Source organism: Callospermophilus lateralis, chromosome 12, assembly GCF_048772815.1.
Source record: "Callospermophilus lateralis isolate mCalLat2 chromosome 12, mCalLat2.hap1, whole genome shotgun sequence".
Classification (NCBI taxonomy): domain Eukaryota; kingdom Metazoa; phylum Chordata; class Mammalia; order Rodentia; family Sciuridae; genus Callospermophilus; species Callospermophilus lateralis.
In genome coordinates, this window is record NC_135316.1 from 26388412 (window position 1) to 26396708 (window position 8297).

At 37.1% G+C, this 8297-nt stretch overlaps 1 pseudogene; it reads right to left on the reverse strand.

Moving 5' to 3' along the window:
- Positions 1-1180: 1180 nt before the first annotated feature.
- Positions 1181-1708, reverse strand: LOC143411823 (large ribosomal subunit protein uL30m pseudogene; annotated as a pseudogene).
- Positions 1709-8297: the final 6589 nt, after the last annotated feature.

Consider the following 8297-nt stretch of genomic DNA (forward strand, 5'->3'; position numbering starts at 1 on the left):
GACTGGGAATTAATCAGGGATGAAGAAAAAAAAAATAAAAATAAAAAGGCTCCTTTACATCTGAAAGGGCCCAGCTGTCATATGAGTTACAATCACAGCATATTAACACTTTCAAAGGGCTTTCAGTGGATCTCTGGTGACAGAATCAAGGTGTGGCTCTGCTGGAGTGATGGCAGTGGCCAGGGAAGCTCAGTCTGTCGTGAGTCAGTTCATCAGATGTATCATCAAGGTGGTTCTTTTGTTCCATTGGACAGCTGATAAATGAGAGCTATTCAGAACTAAGGTGAGCCTTAATATCAGAAGAGCAAGTATATTAGCTTCCTAGAGCTGCTCTAACAAATAACCACAAACTGGGTGGCTTAAAACAACTCAATTCTCTTACAGTTCTGGAGCTGGGAGGTGGTAGGGTCACGATCCTTCTGAGACTGGGCTGAATTCTCCCTTGCATCTTCCTATCTTCTGCTGGTGGCCATCAATCCTAGATGTTCCTTGGCTTGCAGTTGCATCACTCAAGAATACAGCCCTCCTTTCAATATGACATTTTTTTTCCCTTTGAATGATAATTGTCCTTTTTGTTTGCCTGGCGCCTTAAGTTTTTAAATGTGCTCTTCATTGACTCAGCTCCAGACATTCCAACAGACTAGAAGACTCCTCTCAAAGGTTAAATACCTCAGATAAGCAGCCAACATCATTTCCCCCTGGCAATACTCTTCCTAAAGCCCTCTGTGTCCCTGTGCTCCTGCTATCTGGTGGCCTACTGCACAACCATCATCCCATCACTAGAATCCTCGAAATTTCTTTTGCCTCTCACCTTTATTAGATACCCTGATTCAAGAACTCATGTCTTCTCTTTGTTTATGGTGGAGAACATACTCCAGGAAGATCCTAAGTAAAGCAGTATGGAAGATAAGCTTTTTCAGATCCTTCATGCCCAAAAGTCTCTAACTTCACTCTTGATTGGTGGTTAAAGGGAGTAGCCATTATCTTCTCCATTGTAATGTGGCTATTGAGAAGATGAATGACACCCTATTTACCTCTCACTAAGTTCATTGTGTCCTTCCTCAACTTGTGCTCAGTCTAATGATTCATCTGTCAAAAGATTTTTTTCATGTAACATAAAAATTTTAATTTCCAGATTTTCCATTTCTTTTTTCTTTTTTTTGGCATTTTAAAATATATTTTAATGAAAACACTTTCTCATAATATTTAAATAAAAATGATTTGCAGTTTTAATATGAAGTTGCTCTGGCATTAGGGACTTACTTGCTTCCTGCTCCACAGGTTTCTATTATTACTGTACTACTAATTCCCCAATGCTTTTAGGACATGTGTTAGACTTGTCCTGTTCTGTTGGAAGTCCTTGCAGCAACTTCAGGGGCTTCATTCTATCAAATGTTTGACCATTTTCAGTTTTCCATTCACCAAAGGGATATTCTTGTGAGCATGAGGGCTATGTGCTTTTAAAATCCAAGTATCTTCATTATATTTCTCCCCCAATATACATGTTTTATTGTAGTTTTATTATGGTAACAATATACAACTTAAGAGATAAATCTACAAGTGAAGGCTAAAAATCATTGTCTGGAATTTTTGATTTGGTGTATTTATGATGAATCCAATCTGTACAAATGAGAGACTCCACACCTTTTGCTATTTTCCTTAGTCTATCTGAGGACCTCTGAACTACTAAGTGCAAAGCTCCTACCATAAATATAATGATTATTCTCTTAGAGGTACCAAATGTTAAATGTCTAGACTTCTGGTTCTTTCTTATGGTTTCCATCTCTTTGCTGAAATTCTTCATCTGTTCATGTATATTGTCCACCTTTTCTACTAGATCTTTTAACAAATTAATCATAGTTATTTTGAAGTCTGTGTTGGATAGTTACAATATCTGATTCATATCTGAGTCTTGATTACACTGAAAACTTTATCCCTTAATAGGCTAGGGATTTTTTTTCTTGCTGTTGTGTATGCCTTGTAGTTTTTTGTTATACAAATATAGAAAATTGTGTTTGGACAAATAGTAGAGACTTAGATAAAGAGAATTTATACTCATAAATGGGCACATCTTCTGTCAGACTTTAGTGTGAAGGGTTGAGCAAATCTTGTCAGTAGTTGAACTGGGTTTGAGTTTCGTCATTGGTATCATTATCTTTAGTGCACAGGAGCCTCAAATACACCCAGCAATGGGCTGCTATGGTACTATGTGATTAGACAGGAAACTCAGGCACCAGGAGACTTTTCTCAGTTTTCTTGCTCTCTTTCGACATTCAACCATCCCTAATAACTACCACACCACAAAGGGAGGTCTCTTTCCATGCATTCAACCCTCCCCAGCAGTAGTTTGCTGTTGTTTGTTACTCAATGCTAAGCTTAGGCGGGGAGAGTAAAGAGGCTCTTAGTTGTCCTGTCTCAGCCTTCAGTTCGGGGCAAGCCCTACCCTCCTGGGCCTAGGTCCCAAGAATGGAGCTTTTTAAATAAGGGTTTCCTGCCTCTCTTTGCCTTGGCAACAAAATTGCCTTTGTGGACTTGGATGGGATTCCTTGCTTCTCTCCCAATTGCAGACCTCTTCTTGGTATAAATATAGGATCCTGGACAGCAGATATTTTTTTTCTCTCTCCTGATACTGTAGGGTTTTTCTTCTACCAACCCCCCAGCAGAAATGGTTCTTTGGGAGAGGTTTTCCTACCACTCTCCTTGAAGCAGATGAATCTTTCTTCTAATTCTTTCTCAGAAATAATGAGAAAGAGGGTTTTCTACCCATATTGTAGTAGGTTTTACTTGTAGGTAGGAATGGTTTTAAGGAAGTAGAGGGATTTTGTTCTCCAGCAGCTGCTGACCACCTCCTGTCTGATCATGCTGAAAACTTTATCCCTTAATAGGCTAGGGATTTTTTTTCTTGCTGTTGTGTATGCCTTGTAGTTTTTTGTTATAAAAATATAGAAAATTGTGTTTGGACAAATAGTAGAGACTTAGATAAAGAGAATTTATATTCATGAATATATGAGTATAAATTCCTGTCTGCTCATGAGCATTAACCTAATAAAGAAGCATGAAAATGTGCTTGTTAAGTGCAAAGTTCTTACCATAAATATAATGAATATTCTCTTGAGAGGCACCAACCATTAGATGTGTAGCCTAGACTTCTGGTTCTTTCTTATGGTTTCCATCTCTTTGCTGCAATTCTTCATTTTTTTTCTTGCTGTTATATATGCCTTATAATTTTTTGATATACAAATATAGAAAATTGTGTATAGCAAAATAGTAGAGACTTACATAAGGAGAATTTATACTCTATAGAGGGTCACGGTATTCAGAACTGCTATGCTTGCCCACACTGGGCCTTTAAAAATGTATTAATAGTTCAGCTGATTTATTCTTCTCTAATTAGTAGCCATCACATTCTCCTTTTCTGTTTGTGTGTTTATCTATCTCTCCTTGGAAGGGCTAGTGCCCCTTTGAAATTCAGTTTACTTGATTGCCTTGTGACCTCGATTCTCTGATGTGCTTAAGAAAAGTTTATTTTCTCCAATCAATAATGTGAAGAGGGGCTGGGATTGTGTCTCAGTGGTAGAGTGCTCGCCTCGCATGGGCAGGACCCAGGTTCAAGCCTCAGTACCACATAAACATAAAGGCATTGTGATGTGTTCATCTATACCTAAAAAATAAATAAATTAATTAAAAAAAATAATGTGAAGAGAAAGCCTACAGAATAGGAAAAAAATCATTACCATACACACCTCAGAGAATTAATCTCCAGGATGTATAAAAAACTCAAAAAACTTAACACCAAAAAAACAACCCAATCAATAAATGGGCAAAGGAACTGAACAGACACTTTACAGAAGAAGAAATACAAAGGGTCAACAAATATATGAAAAAGTGTTCAACATCTCTAGCAATTACAGAAATGCAAATCAAAACTATACTGAGATTCAATCTCACTCCACTCAGAATAACAATCATCAAGAATACAAGTAACAAAAGATGTTGGTGAGGATGTGGGGTGCACTCAAGCATTGCTGGTGGGACTGCAAATTGGTGCAACCACTCTGGAAAGTATGGAGATTCCTCAGAAAACTTGGAATGGCACCATCATTTGACCCAGTCATCCCACTCCTCAGTTTATATCCAAAGAACTTAAAATCAGCATACTACAGTGACACAGCCATATCAATGTTTGTAGCAGCTCAATTCACAATAGCTAAACTATGGAACCAACCTAGGTGCCCTTCAACAGATGAATGGATAAAGAAAATGTGGTACATATACACAATAGAATATTGCTCAGCCTTTAAGAAGAGTGACATTATGACATTTGCTGGCAAATGGATGCAACTAGAGACTATCATGCTAAGTGAAATAAGCCAGTTCCAAAGAACCAAAGGTTGAATGTTTTCTCTGATATGCAGATGTTAATTCACAATAAGATAGGGGTGGAGAATAGAGGTATTTTGGACTAGACAAGAGTGGAGTGAAGGGAGGGTAGGGGGCATGGGGAATAGGAATAATAGTAGAATTAGTCAGACATTATTATCCTATGTGCATATATGATTACATGACCTGTGTAGCTTTCCATCATACAACCACAAGAGTAGAAGTTATGTTCCATTTATGTATGATGTGTTAAAATGCATTCTACTGTCATGTATAACTAATTAAAACAAATTAAAAAAGTGTTTTTTTTCTCATTGTTAGAGTGGGGAGTGACATCTCTGCTGCTTTCTACATTCGAGGCAGAAGGGACTTCTCCCTATGGCATACTGATTCCTTATCCTTTGCATTGGTACCATTTGTCCTCTCTGAAAGCACTTAGGATTTTCTCTGAAACAGTGATATTCTGAAGTCCCACCATAATTTTTCATGATATTGATCTGTTTTCCTTTATTGGAGAAATTTTCTTATCTACTTTTTTTCCCCTTAAATATGCTGTTCCTAAAACATGTGTAGTTAATTTTGGTCCTCTTGGATTAATTTTTCAATTTTTAAATCTGTTTTTGTCCTATATTTCATCTTTTTTTTCACGTGTTTCCTGGGTGATTTATTCAACTTTATCTTCTCTTTATTTATTTTTAGTATATATAGTTGTCTCTTATTATTCATGGGAGATTGGTTCCAGGACCTCCTACAGATACCAAAATCTGCAGATACACAAGTCCTTTATACAAAATGGTATAGTATTTACATATAACATATACATATCTTCCCATGTACTTTAAATCATTTAAGATTACTTAAATTCCATGTAAATAGTGTTTTACTATATTGGTTAGGGAATAATGCAAGAAAAAAGGCTGTGCATGTTCAGAAGAGATGTGATCTTTTTCTTTAGATTATTTTTGATCAGTGGTTGGTTGAATATGTGAATGCAGAACGCATGATTACAGAAGGCAGATGTGTGTGTGTGCATGTGTATGTGTGTGATGGTAGCCTTTTAACCATTATACGTGTACAATTTCATGGCATCAATTCCATTCACAATATTGAATGTACATCACCACTACCTGTCTCCAAAACCCTTTTACCACCCAAATCAGAAACTCTGCACCTATTTAGCAATAATACCCCATTCTTACCTTTCCCCAGCCCCTGTTAACCTTTCTAATCTACTTTATCTCTCTACAAATTTTTCTTTTCTAGATATTTTATGTGAGTGGAATTATGCTACATATGGTCATTTGTATCTGTCTTATTTCACTTAACATAAAGTTTTCAAGGTTCATTAATGTCATAGTATATTTCAAAAAAAAAGAATTCTTCTTCATGGTTAAATAGTATAGATTTAACAATATTCCATAGCCAAATTTTATATCTATCTATCTATGTCATATTTGGTTTACCCATTCATCTATTAATGAACTTTGGGGTTGTTTCCATCTTTGGGCTATTGTGAATCATGTTGCTATAAACATTCACATATAGGTATGTATTTGAATTCTTGTTTTAAATCTTACTGTGTATATAATTAGGAGAAGAATTGTTGGCTTATCTGGAAATATTTAGCATTTTAAAGAACAACAAAACTGTTTTTCATAGTGGTAATGGCCACAGATTCACCACTACTATTTTATTTCATACGGTAATGCACTAGGGGTTCTGACTATCAACAAGTGCTTTCGTGATCGCTGTCATCCTAGTAAGGTATGAAGTTGTATCTCATTACGGTTTTAAGTTGAATTTCCCTAATGACTAAGAACATTTCATTTCTTTCCATGGACTTATTGGTCATTTGAATACCATCTTTGGATACATGTCTGCTCAAGAAATCTGTACATTTTGAAGTTAGATTTTGTTTGAATTGTGATGAATGCAATTTATCAATTTTTATGTATTAAATGTCTGTGATTTTGGCATCTATCCAAGAAATCATTGCCAAATCCAATGTCATGAACGTTTCCCCTGTGTTTTCTTTTGAAAGATTTTAGTGAGCTCACACACACACACACAAACACACACGGGCAGCAGAAACCTGAAAGAGACTTCTTTAGATGCCTAGGGCCAAAAGAAAGGGGTATGAATCTCTTTGCAGTGTTGGTGGCTTGCCTCTGAGCTGGGGCATTCCTTCAGCACAAACCAAGCTACTTAGGACACTGCTTGTCTTCACTTCCTGCTGGGGCTGAGGCCACAGATTCACCAGAACTTTATATTATCCCCTGGTGCCAGTAATCTGCACCAGAAATATGGCTGTTACCCTCATAGCACCACTGTCCCAGTGCTGGGGAATGGGTTGGGTAGTCAGAAAGATAGCCACCTTTCTGCTTTGTCATTGCAATGCCACAGTGTCCTTTGTATTAGTCAGCTTCATGTTCCTGTACCAAAATACCTGACAAAAATTAACTTATTCAGAAGAAAAGGCTTTATTCATATTTTGGCTCATGGAGTTTTCAGACCATGATCTATGGGACCCATTGCTTTAAGCTTCCAGATCAATGGCAGATGCTGACACACAACAAGGTGGGAGGGAGGGAAGAATAGAAGTTCATTAGATTAGACAAAGGGGAATGAAGAGAATGGAGGGGGTGAGGCGGGTGAGAATAGGAAAGAGTAGAATGAATCAGACATAACTTTTCTATGTTTATATATGAACATACAACCTGTGATACTCCACATGATGTACAACCATAATAATGGAATCCTAAGTTAGAGTCCATGTATGTATATCAAAATACACCCTACATAATGTATATCTAAACAGAACAAATAAAAAAAAGAGAACAAGAAGAGAAAAATATAATAAAGTATAAAGAATTAATAATGACATAATTAAAGCTACCTGAACTTAAAGGTTAACAAAGACCATTTAGAAATGAAATGACTTTATTTATTCATTTCCTTTTTTTTTTTTTGTAAAAACCCTACTGTTTACAAAAAATGTGTATGTGTGCGTGTGTGCGTGTGTGTGTGCACGAGCACACGTGTGTGTAGATAGATAATGAATAGACAGTGGGAGTAGTCGCCCTTCCTCTTTATTTCTTTATTGTTATTTAATAGTCTATTATCCAAACTCTCCCTATGATTAGTATATAGCTATTAATTATTAAGCAATTAAGATCCCCAAGCTGCAATTCTATGAGGCTCAATTTGAGCTCAATTTTCTGTACTTATAAATGGAAACATTATCATATGGGCAGACTCAGGAGAATCTATTTAGTCTAAAGATCATACAAATCAATGAGTATTACTTTGGTTTTTGGTGGTGCTGGGGATAGAATCCAGGGCCTTGCATGTGCTACATTGCTATAACACTGAGCCACATGGCCAGTCCCATGACTACAAATTGTTTCAGCTCTTAGTACATTTGAAGGAAATAAAGTGGAACTGAGGCTGCACTGATATTCCAGGAGTGGTGATAAGATGAGCATAATTCTGCGCATAGTTAAATATCCCCTTATAATGAAGCTCAGTTCAGTTCAAGAAAAGTCTATTGAACTTTTGCAGGTTCTGCATTTGCATTGATGATATCAAGATGGATAAATTGATCTTTAATGCACTGGGGAGCCTAGCATTTATGGAGGGAGGTGGAGCATGAACTCATGATTTCAGGGTGGCATGGGGAATTTCCTGGCAAAAGCACCTGCAGGTGCTGTGGGAGGCCCAGACACTATACGCAGTGGCACCTGCTCACTCTGGCTGGCCAGGGCTGGCTTGCACATCTCTTCCCATCTTTGTGTTCAGTAATGTTGGTAGCTTGATTAGCTATGGCAGAGGTATTTACACCACCAGCCACTCTTTGTTTCTTGTCATGGGGGCAGGAAATTACCACAGATGTTGGGATAAATTTTCACTTATCTCTT